At 34.6% G+C, this 19,073-nt stretch overlaps 1 protein-coding gene across 6 annotated transcripts in view; it reads right to left on the minus strand.

The window, feature by feature from the left end:
- Positions 1-19,073, minus strand: part of ZBTB20 (zinc finger and BTB domain containing 20) — a 770,594-nt gene that overhangs the window by 219,389 nt on the left and 532,132 nt on the right. For all 6 annotated transcript variants that reach the window (XM_032852271.1, XM_032852263.1, XM_032852264.1 and 3 more), the window contains one exon: positions 13,813-13,912. The gene's annotated coding sequence lies outside the window, so the exon portion shown is untranslated. The remainder of the gene's footprint in view (positions 1-13,812; positions 13,913-19,073) is intronic.

Raw genomic sequence — 19,073 nt, forward strand, 5'->3', positions numbered from 1 at the left:
AAATGAAAGGAAATGTTTTCATTGGAACAGCTTACATGTCTGGTACACTTGCATAAAAACTATTGCATAGCATTTTAGAGCTAAAATTGCTATAAAATGCTTAATACAGTAAGAATAATTATGAGATTTTGCACGCACAGCTGGTATACAACTAAAGTCTCAGCCACAGATTCAATGGAGCATGGGAAAACCATTTATAAAAATTCCTGGTATGCCAGTTTAACTCACCATCAACAGCCCATCAACACTTCCTCTACTCTTTAGGTGGAAGGGGAAGATAGTTACCTATTAACTGCTTTATTTCTTCTTTCATGGATGTCGTTAATACTTGGTTCAAGGAATTCTAGTTGTTGCTTGACAGTAGCAATATAAATTATAACAGGACAAATGACCTGAACCCAAGGTTTCCTTCCCCCTGGGCACAAGGGTAACAAATACAGTAAATAATGAAGCAAAAGCCCAAATTATGACATCTACTTGTAGCACCCACTCCCCTTTTACTTCTTCCCTCTATCCCTTCACCTCTTCTTCTCTTCCCTCTTCTCTGAGATTCAAATCTCTCGGTGACTTTCTGGGTACTCTGGATCCCCCTGTCACAGCCTACCCAGCCCTGCCTTGGCCTAGGCAGTATCTCAAGGACAGAACTCTTCTTTCTCTTCCTCAGTCAAATTATAATGGTTCTTTTTTTCTCCATTCCTTTTGGCTCCAATTAATAATCATTTGAAAGAAAATAAAGTAGTTTGAACTTTCTGTGGTTAATTATAATGTAATATAGATTATTTCTTGATTAAAATGAAGTGAATTTAAGAGTCAAAGAAAGAATTTCTTTATTGAAGCCTCTTAGGATCTAAGGAAAATAGCAGACAAGGTGAGAAGATTCTAATCAGAGGCACTGCTAGATACTCCACTGCACTGTCTTGGTCAAAAGTTGAGAAGCCACTGTAGATATATGGGAACCCCAGGGGGACTCTGCTAACACAAAGGCAACCTGGTACAATATGAACTGAATTGGACCAGAATCAGGAAACTGACGTTGGAGTACCCATCACCTTTGGGGAAATCATTCATTTTCTTCAGCTGGGAAATGAGGACCCTATACTAGCAAATCTCTATGATTCCTTGCAGCTCTATGAAAGTCATGTCATGGCTCTCTGATTAAGGATCAGTTGGCTCTTCTGATTTTTCTGCTTTCTCCAGCCAAAATTAGAGGTTCTGAATAAAAATGGCCAAGTAGTTCCACATGGAGCCCTCCTAGCTAAAGGAGTGTTGACACTCATTAAGTAACTTTTAAGCTCTCTGCTTACTATTTGCATACGTACTTTTGAGCTGGCCCCTTTATGCTATACAGCTATTTTCTTAGCATTTGGTTTCTCCCCGTGTATTAATTCAACAATAATTTATTGAGCATTTTCTATATATGAAATAGAGCTAGTCACTGATGATAGAATCAAACAAGATAGCTTCTCTGCTTCCTATGAAGCACAAATGAATCTACTGTTCTTGTCCATTTTTTCTCTCTCTCCTTCATTTCTATGCATAAACACATATATTTCTTAAACTACAAGGTTATTATAGAAAAAATGAGAGGAATTGGATTTATGTAACCTGCACCCAGTCCAAGGTACTGTTTATCTTCAATAAAAGAATATGATAATAATTTGTATTAGAAAATTATAGTCATTCAAATATGTACTTCGAAGGTATAAATGGTATTTCTCAACATGTGTTTTAAGGTCACTGATTTACATTAAGGACAACAATTTGGGTGGCAAGAAAATTATAAAGGTAAAACTATCTCTTCTGCAGATAAAATTCTGGGATAAAATCTGAGACTCCTATAAATAGCCTCTGAGAACATGAGAACACAGAATATTTTTGTTTGGTCTTTTTTTCCTCGGCAGATTCAGGGGTCTTATCCCTTCAAGCTTTCTTTCCTGAACTAATGATATTTTAACTTCCATTTGTTGAATACATATTAAATTCCAGACATTTCCAATACACTATTTTATGTTAAGAAAGCGATGCTGCATTGTAGATATTATTACCCTCACTTTACAGATATGAAAACTGAGGCTCAGGGAGGTGAAATCATTTGTCAAAGATCATACAGACAGTATGCAGACTTGGGATTTAAACTCGGGTCTGTCTTTGAGCAAGGAGCTCCACAAGTATTTCTTGGTTCTACCAAGTCTAACATTATTAAAAAAAATATTCTTGCTTGAATGCTTTATTAGCAAATAAGGAAAATACCCTTTATGGTCTTTCTTCACAATCATTCACTGCATTACAAATACTACAATGAAAATAGTAGATGGTTAAGGTTTTTCTTAGAAGGTCTGGCTACCTTTTCATATTTGGACTGACATGAATAATTAAATTTGGGGCTTTCAATCAAAGGAAAGGGATGAGCTATTTGCTATCTGAATATGTATTTGTTGTTAATTGATCAGACATGGATAAGGTGTATTATTACAACTATATTTGTGAGGTATGATTTATGTTGTTCTACCGCAGATTACTCTGTACTGTTTTTCATTTTCCTGCACTTTGGACTTTTTGTTTTGTTTTTATGAATTTAGTCACAGTTGGTTGTGTTTTGAACTTTGTAAAAATGTAATACTCAGAAAATTTAAAAAAGAAAAAGAAAATATTTTCAAAATGATGTCAAAATCAAATCTACCCTCACTAATTTGATTTGTAGGAAATGGAGAACAAAGTATTCCAAGCAGAATGCTTTTAAATACATCCTAATTACTTCAATGTGCAAATGCATTGACTAAATCAAAGCATGCATTTAACACTTTGCACTTCAATTGTGCTTATTCATCTAAGTTCTATAGGTAACAATTCCATAAGAAAAACAGGAGGTAAACCTCACTATGGCCAATCGTTTTACAGTTATTGGAGGAAAATTACTGTTCTAAAGTTCAAGCTTACCTGTCAAGTCAGCTCAGTTTTGGACTAATGCAAAAGACCATTAGTCTAACTAATACAAAATAACAAATAATTTACTGCAGCTACTTAAGTTTTCCTGACTGAGTTTGTCTTTCATATTCTTTCCTTCTGCTTTCCATGGGGTAGGACGAAGGAGTGGGGGTAGCAAAGCCACATAAGTATTCAGTAGGGTAGTCCTGGGGAATGATGCCATAGGGCTGGAGGTGATATGCAACTGAGACTGGGATGGAGTCATGATGACAGGGTTACCTAGAGTTTGGTCTGGGACCAGCTACACCAGAATCACTTGAGGAGGGTGTTAAAAAGACATATATCAAGGTCACACCCCAGAGCAAATCAACTGAATTAGTATGTCGAGGTGGAACTCAAAGATCTACTTTTTAAATGAACTTCCCAAGTAATTCCTCGGCTCTAAAGCCTGAAACACACTGGCATATGCACTTAAGCTCTCTGATTCTATATCCAGTGTGACCCCTGCTGGTACACCTACCCTCTGTCCCAGTTGTCAAGATTCATGTGCAAGTACAACCAGCTGTCCTGGGAGGAATTAATTCTAGTAATAATAGCCCAAGGGCTTAGCCAGGCATGATGCTCTCTGATATGCAAGATCTCATCTACTCTCCAGCGCAAGGACTATGAAGTAAGCATTATTACTCTTCCCCTCTTTTAGATGAAGAAACTGAAATTCAGAGATTGAGAAGCTTATTGTGGGTTTCATACTAGTCATTGCAAGAGCTCTTAAGAACTACACTACTTTAATTCTTAGCCTTGTGCCTTGCAAAAAATATACATTTTTTTAAAGATTTGCTCATTTATTTGAGAGAGAGAGAGAGAAATTCTTAAGGAGACTCCCTACTGAGCGTGAAGCCTGATGTGGGGCTCTATCCTAGGACCCTGAGATCAAGAGTCGGCCCCTTAACTGATCACTTAACCAGGAGCCACAAAAAATATGTTCTTGAAAGTTTCCTATTGTAAAGGAACTTGCCTAGATGCTAGTTAGATTGGTTACATAATAATACTTAGGGTGCGAACATTTGAAACCAAGTTAACTTTTCCTTCATTTATCTTTACAGATACTAAAGTCATCTCAAGTAAGCTGCTAATCTTTCATTAGTTCATTCAACAACATGCACTTTGCCAGAACCTGAGGTAACAAAGATAAGTAGGACATATCTTCTACCTTCACTGGAATTACCGATCTGAAAATGAGATGAGCTTGCGTATAAATAGTTCTGGACTAACTTGTAGTCAGTGGAGGCCTGAGTGGAGAGAAAGTGGTTCATTTTCCTGGCAGAAGGGAAAGAGGGTGCAGTCTGGAAATGTTTAGTTACTCCAGTACTTTGCCATTGGCTGGTGTAAAGAGTTTAGATTTTAAAAAAGTTTACCTTTTTCCTTAAACAGTTTTGTTAGAAAAGGAGTGGACAAAGTTACTTGTGTATTTTGAGCCAATAAAACTTTATCTGGTTCATTCTTTCTGGCATCTAACTGGGTTCTTTTTTGGCTAAGTTTTGTGTACAGAGCCAAGTAAGTTGTTATGTTTATTCATTCTTACACATAGTAGCCAAGATTCTATTCTTGAGATGGGTGTCTGATAAATTTTATCAGTAGTAGTTTATTCTACCACAAAAAGTGACTTTATGCTGACATAATGGCTGTGTCCTTTACTCCATTTTCACGGGTCTCAATTACTCAAAATACTATTATTACTAGATTATGAGGTTTTTACAGGATGAGAAATTTAGAATTTAGAAGTTAAAAACAATTGAAAACATAAAGAGTGATCTAGACTTCTTTTATGATAATCTCATATACATGTGCATGTGCTTTGAGTATAGTAATGTCAGAACTGACTGACAGACTAAAGAAGATGAGTTCTAGAATGTCATGATAACCCGAGGCAAATGTACAAGGTTCCAAAAAAACCAACCAAACAAACAAAAAACCAGAGACTCTGAGATGCACTGGGCAATAGAAACAATGTGGTCTGATTCAGAAAATACATGCCATATCATATTCTATATGATATGATTCCAAAAATCTGTATCACAGACATTTCAAAAGCTTAATAAATTAGGAAAGCAAAACATTTTAATTCCATTAAGGGGAGATAAATAATAAACATGTATTCATCTCTTAAATTGAATTAGCATGAAATTTGGAATTAATATTATTTAAATTATTTACTGTTTGCTTAAAATTTTTATTTTTCTAATTATTATAGTATTTTTAGAACATTTCAAAAGTTTAAGAAAAAGAAGAAATAAAATATCACTTAATTCCACCATACAGTTGTTCACATTTTAATGTATTTCCTTTGATTGTAATCATATACTTTCAGTTTTTAAATTTAGGATAATGTTAGATGTACAAGTTTCTTTTGGATCAGATACTTTCTGTTACATTATTTCATGAACAGAATGATATGTAATGATATGTAATGATGTGCAATGGTATATATGCAATGATATCTATGGATGTCCCATAATTTGTTTAATAATTTCTCCAGTGAAACATTTAGGATGTTTTAAATCTTTTCCCGCTTTTGTAAATGACATTGTGATGAACATCTTTATACATAAATCTCGGTCTAGAGTTTCTATCCCCGATAGATTTCTAGAAGTAAAATTACTGAGTCAAAAAGATACATTTTTAAAGAAAGTTTCTTGACAATATAATGCCATTTTATTTTGTGGAATTTCATGTCAATACATATCCCCACCATCACTATATGAGTGCCAGTTTAACTGCACAGGTGCTAGCAGTGAGAAGTATTATTGTCATAAATAATGCCTTAAAGTGCTAGTGAGTTATACGTCTTCATATGTTTGTTCAACATTTGTATTTCCTCTTTTGTGATTTTTCTTTTCATAATCTTTTTATATTTTTTAAAACAAATATTTATCTCAATATCTTCATATTTTTTTCGCTTCCACTCCATCTCTGATGTTATCACTACATTCTGGACTCTCCTTATCTCATCCTGAACCATGGCATCATTCTGCCTACCTTTATTGCAAATTTCTTCCATTCTGATTCATTCTATACACTGCTGCCTAACAGTACTTTTGAAAATATCATGCTGCTTTTATCCAGATCAATAACCTACCGAAGTCCCAGTCATTTATCTATCAACTAAATTCAACTGCCTTATTCAGGAGAAAATTAATCCCATTCTTGGATATTTCCTTATGAATTCTGTTGAATAACCTAGGTTGTTGATGTATGGAGCCTATATGCAGTTAAGTTTTTATATGTGAGTATTTTATATAATAGAGAGAGATACAGACAGATACAATGCTGAATACTAGACATGAAAATTGGAAGGGGCTTTTCAGAGCATCAAGTCCAACTCTTTATATTTATAAATAAACTGACTCAAAGTTTTCAATAAATTACTCAAGAGAATAGAACTAGTTAAGTGACAGAACTGGGATCAGAAACCAAGTCTCCAGATTCCCAGTTCAGTGACTTTTAAATAGAGAATAATAAAAAACATTTTTACAATTTAAAGAATAGAAACAGCTAGGAAGGCAGTTTAAATTTCAATCTGTTCTTACATAGAAAAGATTGTTAAAATCATGCCACATAGGAAACTTGAGTGTTCTTATAAACACAAATATGCACTTCTTATAAATTGATCAAATGTGCCATTAAAATTTCCATAAAATTTGCACATCAGCAATGACCCAGTTTATACTAGTTTGCTTTTTTTCTTGTTAATCTACATTGTTTTATTTAATCTACTATGCTACAATAGAAGCATCCTATTTTTTTTTAGCATGTTACAGATCATCATTAGGTTTCTTGTTAATATCTAGTGGTATTCAAAGGAAATCCAATTTTCTTAGCATCTTCTGTAATGAATTTCCTTTGACGATAATTGGGGATTTTAAGAACTATCCTTAAAAAATAAAGCAATAAGAACTACTTCAAAATTCTTCTATTTAAAGAGTAAACAACATGAAGTATTCTGGAAGAACACAGGCTATTAGCAATTGAATATGATGCAATTATTGATATTTAATCACTATTTCATTTCAAGAATCACACAGTATTTGGCAAATGAAAACTTAAGGGTAGTTGCTGATGTGAGAATGGGAGTTGCCAGATATATTTATTATTTGTAAGGGCAAAGATGGAAGTAGCTATGAGTGGGACTAACTTGGATAGAAGCACATTGATTGCAAAGGGTTGATTCTTTGTGAACCAAACAAAGGCATGTGTTTGCCTAACAAAAGAACTGGAAGAAAGAGTACATATTAAATCGTACAGTGGCCCAACAGTTTATAAAATTGAAAGTTTAAATGAATAGGTGGGTCATCTAGCAGGGGAGGGAGACTTTAATGACATTTCAGCTATATTTTCTTTCTCTGTATGCATTTGTGTATACAGAAAACAGGTACATCCTTTTCATACCCAACACATATTTACTAAGTACCTACTTTGTGTTAGAAGCTCTCTACTACCCAAATAAGTGGTTTAACTTTTTGTGATTATCCTCTCTTACAGCTGTATTGTAAAACTAATAATAATCTATAACTGACCTAATGTATTATAACAAAAAAGGGAAACTGAATAGGAGGAGAAATGAAGAAATGGCAACCTAAATTTCTCATTTCATACAGCATACAATTTAATTAATGATGATAATTAAAGAAAACAGGACTGGATTTTTAAAAATAATAATAATCATTATTTGAAGAATAAACTATACCTTATGGCCTCTAAATTTACTAGATTAATAACAAGTAGAACCATCATATATCAAAAGAGGAAGAAAAGAGAGAGAGGGAGAGAAAAAAAGAGGGGGATAAAGACATGACCAAGGATATATAAAAACACAGACAATATACAATGAAATTTCTGAGGTAGGACCAGATATATTTTTACAAGAATAAATAATAGTTAATTTATTGAAAATAAAACAGAAATGCCATTGCAGAGTTTTTTTTTTTTTTTTTAAAATACAAAATCTAAACATAGAGTAGTATTTTAAGAGCACTAGTTTTGGTAGTAGAGAAACTTGAGTTCAAATCTTACTTCTGCCATTTACTAGTTATAACCTCTTTCCTAAGGAGGAGTTTATTTAGCTTATTTGCTTCAATTTCCTAGTTTATACAGTGGGAATAAAAACTGATTATAGAGAGGACAGAATAAGATAATATCTATAAAGTTCAGTGTCTAGTCCAACTAAACATTCAATCATAAGTGTTACTTATAATATTTGTTTTAAAATGATATACCTAAATAAAAGAGAGGTGAAATACAAAGGAGCGTCACTTAAGATACACTGTTAACTAAAAAAACTGATACAGTATAAAATGAGAAAACTGAAGAAGCATAGTGAAATTTAAAAAAGAAAGTGACCATCTTTACAAAGAAACTAAGAATAGCAAAGGGGGCTGAAGCTATAAGCCTGCTCAATCTGGACCCAGAAACACAGAGAGGTGGCTGGAAGTAATGAAGCCGAAAGGCTCCATATGAAATGGTGGACCTGAGCCTGGCTCACTACTTCAGCAAGAGGCTGCAATACATTTGGCCAACTGCTACCTGGGGCAATAGCTTATAGACCTGTAGGCACTGAGAGACGGAAGGATAAAGACACAGATTCATGATCAAATACCCTTAAAGAGAAAATGTGAAGCTACCACTACAAAATTTGGATTGGGACTAGGAACCCAGGAATCCCAATAGAGGTAACAGCAAAGCCACATGTCAAGGATGTATGCACAAAGAAAAAAAAAAGAGGAAGAAAAAAAACCAAGAGACAAGTTAAAAAAAAAAAAAAAAGCCTTATGACCCACCTTAACCTGCAAAACAAAATTCTAAAACATAGCAAGAAATCTAATGATAAGAAAGTGACTAATAAAATTAATAATTAGAACATTCACTACAGGTGAATTTGATTTTTATAAAATTGTCTGACAATGACCTCAACATGAATCTGTTTGTAATGCTCAGAGACAAAAAGATCATACCCGTAAAAGAATAAGAAATTATTAAATAACAACAGAGAGTAGTAAGATAAGAATAGGTGAATGAAGAACCAATCAGAAATCTTAAAAATGAAAAATATGTTCAATGAGAATAAAAATGCAATAAGATAATTTAAGATTGGGCAATTTCAAGGAGAGTATTAGTGAGTTGGAAGGTAATATTAAGGAATGCACTCAAAAAAATCACAGAAAGTAAAATATATCTTTAGAAAATGAAAGAGCAATTGAAATATGTAAATTGACTAGGAAACACCAATATATATCTTATAAAAATCCCTGGAGAAAATGGAGGTAATAAAAAGAAACAATAAAGGAAAAGATAGTAACAGAATTTTCTAGCATTAGAGTCCTGAGGTTAGAAAGTATACGCTGAGTTCATGACTGATAATTCAAGATAAATCCATATCTAGACACATTTGAGAGAAACTATAAGACATCAAGGATATAGAAAAACTTTTAAAAGTCACCAGGGGGAAAAAGCAGACTACTACAAAGAGATGAAAACTAGATTGATAGCAGATTCCTCTTAAGTAATGATCGTTGAAGAACAATTGTGTAAGATTAATTGATTAATATCCTCAACTGCTGAGCCAAAATACCCAGATAAATTGCTATTTGAGATAAATGATAAAATAAAAACATTTTTAGATATATAAAAAGAGTATACTTCCCAGGGTTCTCCCAAAAGAATTACTAAAAGATGTAATTCAACAAGAAGAAAAGTGAACCCAGAAAGGAAGTCATATCATCCAAGAATAAGGTAGACATAGCAATAGCTAAAATATATGAGTAAATATAATTAGGCATTAACTATAAAAATCAATGATAACCACTTTTGTCTATGTTTAAAACAAATATGTAAAGCTAAAACTCCATTCAATAATTAGAACAGATTGATAATTAGTAGGTAAAACATGCTAGGCACTTTTTTTACATTAAGGAGAAAGCCAGAAATACTAGAAGGTGGATTCTTTTTTACTAGAAAAATAGACAGTTAGGTATACATATAAAAATTTAATATGAGCACTAGAGAAATAGATAAGCCACCTACAAATTTCAAGTCAGCAGGAAAATCCATGTCCAGGTCACAAAAAAATCCAACAAATTTTTAACTGAACCCATATAAAACACATCCTCTCATTATAATGCAATTAAACTCTGGATCAATAATAAAAATAGAGTAAGTTTAAGTTTAGAAAGTAAAAACATACACTTTAACCCAAGGGTTAAAAATAAATCAAGCAGACATTGCAAAATATTTAAAACTGAACAAAACTACATACCAAAACAAGCTATGCAGCTAATGAAAAACTTGGAAGAAAACTTAGAGAGTAAAATTCATCTTTGAAAATAAGAAAAAGCACTGAAATTAAATGAGTAATAATTTAACACAGGAATCTAGAGAAAGAAAAATGGTCTAAACTATTAAGAAAGTAGACTGAAGAAAATAATCTTGATAAATGCACAAAGTAATGATACGCAATACAAAGACACAATAAAGTAGTTAAAATAAAAGACAGGTTTTAAAAAAAGTAAGTGAAACAGAAAAATGTCTAACAATGAGTGAGGAAAAAGGCTCAGATATATAATATTAGTAATAAGAGGGGGCATATTAAAAATAAAATTAAAAATCATGAGAGCATTATGAACAATTTTATGCAAATAAGTTTGAAAGTGTAGATTAACTGTTAATTGTATACCTTAAAAAAACTTATTAAAATTGACTTAAGATGAAATAGAACACTTGAATAACCAATAACCATGGAAGAAATTGAATTGATAATCATAAGTCTACCCTACTCTACCTTCCCACTATGGACAGAAAATACCAGGTCCAGATGATTTTTCAGGCAAGTTTAACAACACTTTCAGAGTAGGCAATCCCTATTAATATGACTACTATTTCAGAAACAGAGAAAAAAAAAAGAAAGAAATGAAAGTTGCTCAACTTATTTTATGTGGCTAATATCACCATGACATCAAAACTCTACAGTAACAGTTTAAGAAAAGAAAATTAAAGACTAATCTCCCTGTACAAACATATTACATAAAATACCAGCAAATTAAACTCAACAGTAGGTTAAAAAACACATCAGGACCGAGTAAAGTTTCTTTCCAGGAATGTAAGAAAAGTTTAATATCCGGAAATGTATTAATATCCTATAAAATATTACCATATTAATGGGTAATTTTATCATATTATTGATGTAGAAAATGTACTGGATAAAATTTGACTAGTATTCCTGATTAAAAATGCATTGCAAACTATAAATAGATGCTGGAAACTTTCTTAACTCAATAATTTCAATTTATTCTCCAAATTACCATTAAAGTAAGAAACAGAACAGATATTCATAATATCATTGCTTTAATTCAGTACTCTATAGAGGCCTCAGTCATGCAATATGACAGGAAAAAGAAACTGAACACTTAAGAATTAGAATTTAAGAGAAAAGCTGTCATTATTTACAGATATACATGCCTAAGTAAAAAAATCTAAGAGAATTTTCAGTTTAGTTATTAGAACTAATAAAGTTCAGCAAAGTTGCAAAATATACACCAATAATGACTAATAAACAATGAAACAGAAAACAGACTCTATCCATAAAAGAACAAAAATCTAAGTAATACGAGAAGAAATCTAACAAAATAGGTTCTAGCAAGACCTTTATGGTGAAACTTATAAAACATTACTAAAGAATATGAAGGAAGATCTGATTTAGTAGAGGAATATAGTCTGTTAATGGGTAGAAAGACATAATTTTATAAAAATGTCAATTCTCCCCCAGATTATTCTCTGAAGTTGATATAATTGCAAATAAAATTCAGCAAGGCTTTTGTAAAACTTGACCAACTAATCCTAAATTTATCCTGAATAGCAAAAGGCAAGGGAGCCAAGAGAGTTTTAAAGAACAATGTAGAGAGATTTGTCTTACCAGATAGCAAGAATACTATAAAGTTACGATAATTAAGGCACTGTGGTGTTAGCACAAGAATAGAGAAACAGTTTATTGGTTGAAATAAAGATCCTGAAAAAAAAAATTAATGTAGGCAAGAGATGGCATTATGAATTAGTGGGTAAGAATGGCTAACTTGTTAAATGGTGCTGGGATAACAGGGTTATCCATGGAAAAAGAAGAAAATAGGGTACATGTAAGATATCACATACAAAAATAAATGCCAAGAAGTTTAGAGATTTAAATGTAAAAGGCCAAACTTCTAAACTTTTAGAAGAAAATAAAGGAATGAAGAAAATAAAAGAAAGTTGTCATACGGAAGCATTCATTGATTGATTCCATATGTCATATGGAAGGATTTCTAAATGACAAAAATGCACTATATACATTATATATATATATAACATATTTTTTTTAAATGTAGGTTCCATACACAGCATGGGGCTTGAACTCACTACCCTGAGATCGAGACTTGCATTCTCTACTGACTGAGTCAGTCAGATGCCCCAGCACAAACTATAAAAGTTAAAATATCAATAACTTAAGTGCTTTAAAATTGGAAACGTCTCCAAAATAAGCTACTACAGACATAGATTAGGAAAATATATTTGTAAGCCCTATTGCCCAAAGAACGAGAATCCAGAATACTACAACCAAAATCAAAACCAAAACCTAAACTGCTCCAAATTAACAACAGCAAAACAAATAACCTAACAGAATGATGGGTAAAGATACAAACGGGCAACACACAAAAGAAATCCCAATGGTTTATAAGTCAAAAAATTTTTTTAAAAAATGAGATATTATTTAATACCTATCAAATTGACAAAAAATTTAAAAGTCTAGCCATCCCAAATGTTATGAAGTATGTGGAGAAGTTCTCACAGATGGCTAATGAGAATATAAATTGCTACTACCACTTTGGAGAGAAATTTTACATTCCTAGTGAAATTGAAAATGCACGTTTCCTATAGTTAGGAAATTCCTCCTACATGTAAAAACATGTATAAAAATGTTAACTGCAGTATTAATTGTGATTGGGAAATACAAAAAATAGTATCTAACAATGAGAGACTCAACAAATTTCTACAGTAGAATATACTTTATAGAAGCCATACAATGGCTTATGGCTTATGTAAAACTAGTTCATAATGACAGAGGTCAGAATAGTTTTTTTTTTTTTTTTTAATTTTTTGTTAAAGGTTTGGAGAATATCACACTCAAGAAGGCACAAGGGATTCTTCCTGGGTATGGTGAATGTTGTGTATCTTGGATTGGGTGTTGTCACATGGATATATACTTACATAAAAGCTCATTGAGCTATATACTTAATTTGTGTCTATCACTTTCTGTAACTTAGAATAACAAAAGATAAAAAACAGGTTTAGAAATAAGTGTGCCAAATATTTGTTTAACTTGGGTGTGGATTCTTGTGCATTCACATTATTCTTTCTATTTTTATGGGCCTGAAGTATTTTAGTTTAAAACAATTGATAAGACAAACTACTGCTTTTCCTAACTAGAATTAATCAAGGTGAAAGAAAGCTCTAGTGTCTCCTTCTTTTCACTGTCCCTGACAATAGATCCCAGGACTCCAGGAATCAGCAAACACTTCACAGCCAAACATACTTATAGAGTGTTTTGTCAAAGCAAAAGCAAAAGTTTCCATTCAGCTCCTGACTACATGTAGAATCTAGGCTTTCTGATGTGAGTGACCAGCAGCATATGTTGTTGATATGATGCGACCAATGCACAGAGATCATCTAGTCAGGTTTTCAAAAGATGAAGCGGGGGTGCCTTGCCAAGGACTTTTCTGATACGAATCAACAGGTGGTTTGGCATCAACACTGCTATTTGCTCGTGCGTTTCACCTCTGGTTTCAGAAAAGAAAAAAGAGACGATACCTTTTCAATGCTGTATTTCAAGTCGACCATATGGAAGGCAAGGTTTTATTCCAGCCAATTCTCTTTCTCTCAAAGCGTGGAGGAAAAGTGCCAGCCACTGCTACTCTCGCCACCAGCCACGGTACAGATGTTTGGAAAATGCAAAAACGGAGAAATGAAACAAAAAGAAAACCCTCAAAAATAAAGTTTTGCATAAATGAAAAATAGAGTATATAATTATCATGGCTGCAAAAAGGTAAATGCATTTTTTATTTTCCCCTTGTGCTAAACTAAGAGCCAAGACGAACAAAAACATTGATGTTTTAACTTAGTGTTTTGTTGAAACTGACAAGGACCAACTAGAAAATGGCTAAAGGTGGGAATAAAAACCAGATTTCTTTTAATCTGATAAAAGATTTTTTTATCTCCAAGAATGTTAGAATATGACCTGCTTAAATGAATACTTACTAAAGGAACAGACCCATTTAAAAATATATGTTTTCAGGTGCCAAAATGGGAATGGGGAAAGTGTTTCTTTGAAATTTTATAAGAGAAAAATCTTAATTGAAATTGTAATGGTTCCTTATGAGACTCAGATAAAATACAGCTTAGGAATAAATGTCTTGAAACTATTCAAACGTATATATCCCTAAACTGGCTTAGCCAGGAAGCAACCCCCATTATTCCAAAAACAAATGCCCTATTAGACTTAAGTACATCAATGTAAGTTATTTAAATGAGACTGTTTGAAAGAAATTTTGAGGCCCAGCTCTGCCACAAACTTGTTTATCTTTGTTTATGTTATTAAACATCTTTGGGTCTCTGTATCCACATATTAAGCGTGAGTGTGATACAAAGTCATCGACTATCATCGAGCTCCTTTCTAGCCCTAAAACCCTATGAATCTAATGAAATTACTCTAGCATTAGAATTTTTTTCTCTTGTCCTTCCTTTATTAAAATAAATAGACAAACAATCATGTAAGTAAGTAAATACATACTAAAAATACATACACATATACTAATCAGCTATCCCTCAGACTAGAAAGAGAGAACATTTTTTTATTGTTGATGCCATTATCTATTCCCTAATGCGTATTTAAAAAGAGAGTTCCCATAAAAAAAAGACTTTTATTTTTTTCTGAACTAAAAATAGCATATTATTTCTTTGCCATTTAAGTTCTATTAAAAATATAAAACACAAAATCATTACAGAAATCCTATCAAGAACTTTAAAAAGAAAGAGTCGCTGGAACTCCATTTAAATTTCAAATAGTTCATTTACATGTGCTCTTTTACAGAAAATATAAGTGCCCTGCCTCAAACTACCTTCACCTCCTTTTCCAGGGGTAATATCCTTAACTGTGGAAAACACAGGACCCTCTCTCATACCCTTCCCACCTGTCTTATGAGGTAACAAAGCGGAGGTATAGATTGCAGGGTGAGATATTTGGGATGGGAGTAGAGCGTTTCATCTGGGAGACAGTACTGTGGTCAGTTTGCCAAATCGAAAAGCAAGGTAAGTCCCGTCACTACTTTGGCAAGAAATATGGGTTCTCACGGCTAGACTATGATAATGATTTTTACACAAGACTTTTAAAAATGAAAGCACCTGAGGCAACAGCAGAAACTAAGTCTGAGAATGCAAGGTTTTCTCGTCGATATTTAAGCCAGCCAAGACAATATCAATGAACCTTTAACAGAGGGTCTAAAAAAAATACAGGGCACCTGACACCTTGATGAGTAAGAGACGCTCAGCTTTATGAAAGGCCAGAGTCTTAGGGCAAAGGCTCCATTGTTCCCAGTGCTGATATGCCCATGGCACCAGTGGAGGCAGAATAATCTGGCCCAACAGGCCAGGCGCCTGTGACAGGCTCCAGCTTAGCTCTGCATGCAGATAAGCCTGGGACCCACCACACTGCACACTCCAGGAACACCAAGGGTGGGTCCCCAAGGGAGGAGGGCTACTCAAACAGCAAGGCAAGAATTGGAAGTTGCACAGCGTATGAGCACTCCCTGCTGGCAGCTGAGGTTGGAGATGAAGCGGTAGTGTCTTAGAGAGGGCTGTCGAAGGTTTCTGTGAGGAGGCCAATGGACCTACCTGACTTTTCAGGGACAAGAGCATGGCTCTGACAAGGTGTAGAAGGATCCAGATGCTATCCTGAATGAGGAGGAGGTTAGGAAAGAGGCTGCTGATGGGAGGAACTTCAAGAACTGGCAAAAATGAGGTCTGAAGCTGGTATACACTTTTCATTAACTTTCCCAGCTATTAACATTTTATAAAGTATATACGGGTCCCCCCACGTGTGTGGAGAATGAAGGAGGTGCAGCAGAAAATGAATTTCTGTGCAGCTCCCTTTATTCCAGCAAGAGAATCCTTGGGACAGTGGAATGTGTTTGCAATGTTTATGTTTTACTGGGAAATCTTATCCATAGCCCAAATGGAATTTCCTGGTGCGTCCCCTATTCCGAGGTGCCCACATTCCAAACAGGTGGTCCCTGTTTATCTGTACAGCCTAGGGCAGCAATACTGGTATCTCCCTAGTGCTCTGTTCTGTTAGGGTTCTTCTGTAGGAGAAGATGAAGGTCAAGATGGCAGCCTGCTAAAAGCAGCAGTATTTCAGTTGCAGGAATAACTTGCTTGTCATCAACTTGTTAATGCAATAGTCAAACATTTCTTTGACATGTACAGTATCAGCTAACTTCAGCAGATAAAGGGTCTAGAACAGGAAGATGCTGCAGATGCTTTAGCTCCGAGGAAGGCTTAGCAGAGCCAAAACGTCAGCAGGGCCTGTTTGTTCCATCCTTTCCATCGGGCTCTGTGAAAGAAATGTTAGATTACTGCAATGACAAGTTTGTGACAAGCAAGTCATTTGTGCAACTGGTGCGCTCCTGTTTTTATCTGTTTACCATTCAGACTTGTGAATGCCATTTCAAGCACTTACAGGATTTCTGGCTCCCATTAAGGGGAAATGGTTCCTCCATGTTTAGAATTTTCTGCCTCAAAGAGAATTACTAAGCAATTATTTATTCCTGTGGTCACAGTGTCACACAAAAGCACTCTTGAGTTGTTTAGTTGGACTCTGAATCATGAAATGGAGTCCTGCAGACTGGATAGCTTGGAGCATCAGAAATTTCTCGTCTAGTTTATTGGAATGACTACAAAGCAAGCCTGTAAGAGTCAATAAAATTGCGGCCAGCTTGAAATACCTTGCTCTTTTGCTCCAGGATCATATATCAAGGCCATATGCTTCAAGGCACATAAATTCACTTGTAATGAGTGGATCCTGAGAAGCCAAGGCCTGACTATGTCACAGACACTGACATGTGATCTAACATATGATAGTTTTGGTGACAAGGACTGCTTTAATTGTTGAGAAGGGAACTTACATAGCTTTCTCCTTGTATTCTGTGGGTAATCACAGGGCCAATCCAAATCCAGAAAACATTTTAAGCATGTGGTTAAAAAAAAAGTAATATAATATAAAATTTACTGGGGATCATCTTCTCAAGGCTGACTTTTTCTCAGTAAATGGAGACCCTGGCAGATTTTAGGTCAAGATTTCAAGACTGATTCATTTGATTCATCACCTGAGATCACGGAGTGACTTTTGGTGAGTCATTTTAACCTCTTAGGAAGAGGGGTAAAATAATAATACCTTGCTCACTCAACGTTATTGGGCTCAGGGTCAATATTGTCAGAGATGAAGAGTACCTTCAGAGTTCAAGAACAAGAATAGTATTTCCTAAAAGCCATGTATTTTTTATGATTTAAAATATTTGCACACTGTTAGTACTGAATTTATGAATAATTACAGGCAGACTTTTCAAAGAACACAGAAGCATGAAGTTTTGAAGCAGAGAGAATACCACACTGTCTGGGGAGGTAGGTCAAAGCTGAACTAGTGTGGAATGTCAAGGACCAGACGGAAAGTAATGACCTAGAATGAGGCAGACTTGGTATAGGCGACCAGACAATGTTATGGAAATAGATAACAGTCCTCACTAAATAAAAATTTTATTGTCAATAATTATTTGCCAGACACTACCTGTGTTACACAATTTACATGTTTAATATAGCCTTCACATGAGCTCAATGGTGTATGCATTATCATTTTTTTTAACATGTGGAAATTAAGACTTAGAGAAACTTAAATACGTTACCATAAATCTGTTAAGTAGCCGAGATTTGAAACTAGCTTTCCTCACTCTTAAGCCCTTATACTCTTAACCACTGGAGAACCAAAGTCATTTCCACTGCCTTCAGAAGACTTTTCTTTCTCTGGTATACTGGAAAACATTTTAATCGGTAAATGCAGATATTCAAGATTTCATATAAAAGGACCAGTGAGAATATTCTGGCTCTAGCTGTATTGCCACCTTTCTTAGGCCCCTGGGAAAGCTGAGCCTCGTGAAGATGTCATTCCTTTTGCCCCAGCCTGACCTATTCCTACTTGCATACCCTGGGGAAGAGGTGAAAGTGATTCCAACTTAGTCACTATCTTTGCTGTGAATGCAGGGTGTCTGGCTGCATCTCCTGTGTCCATGCCAAACCCTTTCTCTGTCTTCAGGTGTACAGTCTTTTGTTCCCCTACTTTTTGCTCCCATGTTACCTCCAGGGATCCTCCTTTTGTCACTTTCTGCTATTCTTTTTAGGTGGAGAAGGGGTGGACATCTTTCTTACCATGACAAGGATTGCTGAGACAGTATAAACTTCAAACTTTGCACAGAATGTATCCTTTGTTCAGTCTTCTGTTTTGGTTCTTTTTAATGATAGCTTTGCCACAGGTCCCATTCCTACGCAACTCGGAACTATGCAAATCAAACTGGCAAGTGAGAGACTTCTTGGCAACTCCGTCTTCAAGTGAGTATGTGTCCAAGAGGTAGGGACCTCTGAAGGAGGTGTGTCTTCTGAATATTATGTATCTAAAGCTGCTTTGCTTTTAAGAGTGGCAAAGAATAAGCTCAGTGAGATCTGTATTGACATTCCCTGGTCTCTTTTTAGTGTGTGTTCAGAGTGGTCATAAGAGCATTTAGCTCACACAAACCGTGTTTTGTTTGTTCGGTTTGTTTTTTTAATAATATTTCTACCTTTTTGTTTTTGTTGCTGTTGTTTTAGCTTCTAGGCATTTTCCCCAGCATACGCTTCTTCCTTAAAAGCTACTCAAAAAGACCCCTTGCATAATGTAAAACAATAGGCTCAGCAATTAAATAACCAGTGGCCCGAGTGTTCACCTAGTGCCTGAGCTTGCTCATGGCGGCCATTCAGCCTTTGAGGCACAC

This window comes from Lontra canadensis, unplaced genomic scaffold, assembly GCF_010015895.1.
Source record: "Lontra canadensis isolate GAN:19392208 unplaced genomic scaffold, GSC_riverotter_1.0 scaffold6, whole genome shotgun sequence".
NCBI lineage: Eukaryota > Metazoa > Chordata > Mammalia > Carnivora > Mustelidae > Lontra > Lontra canadensis.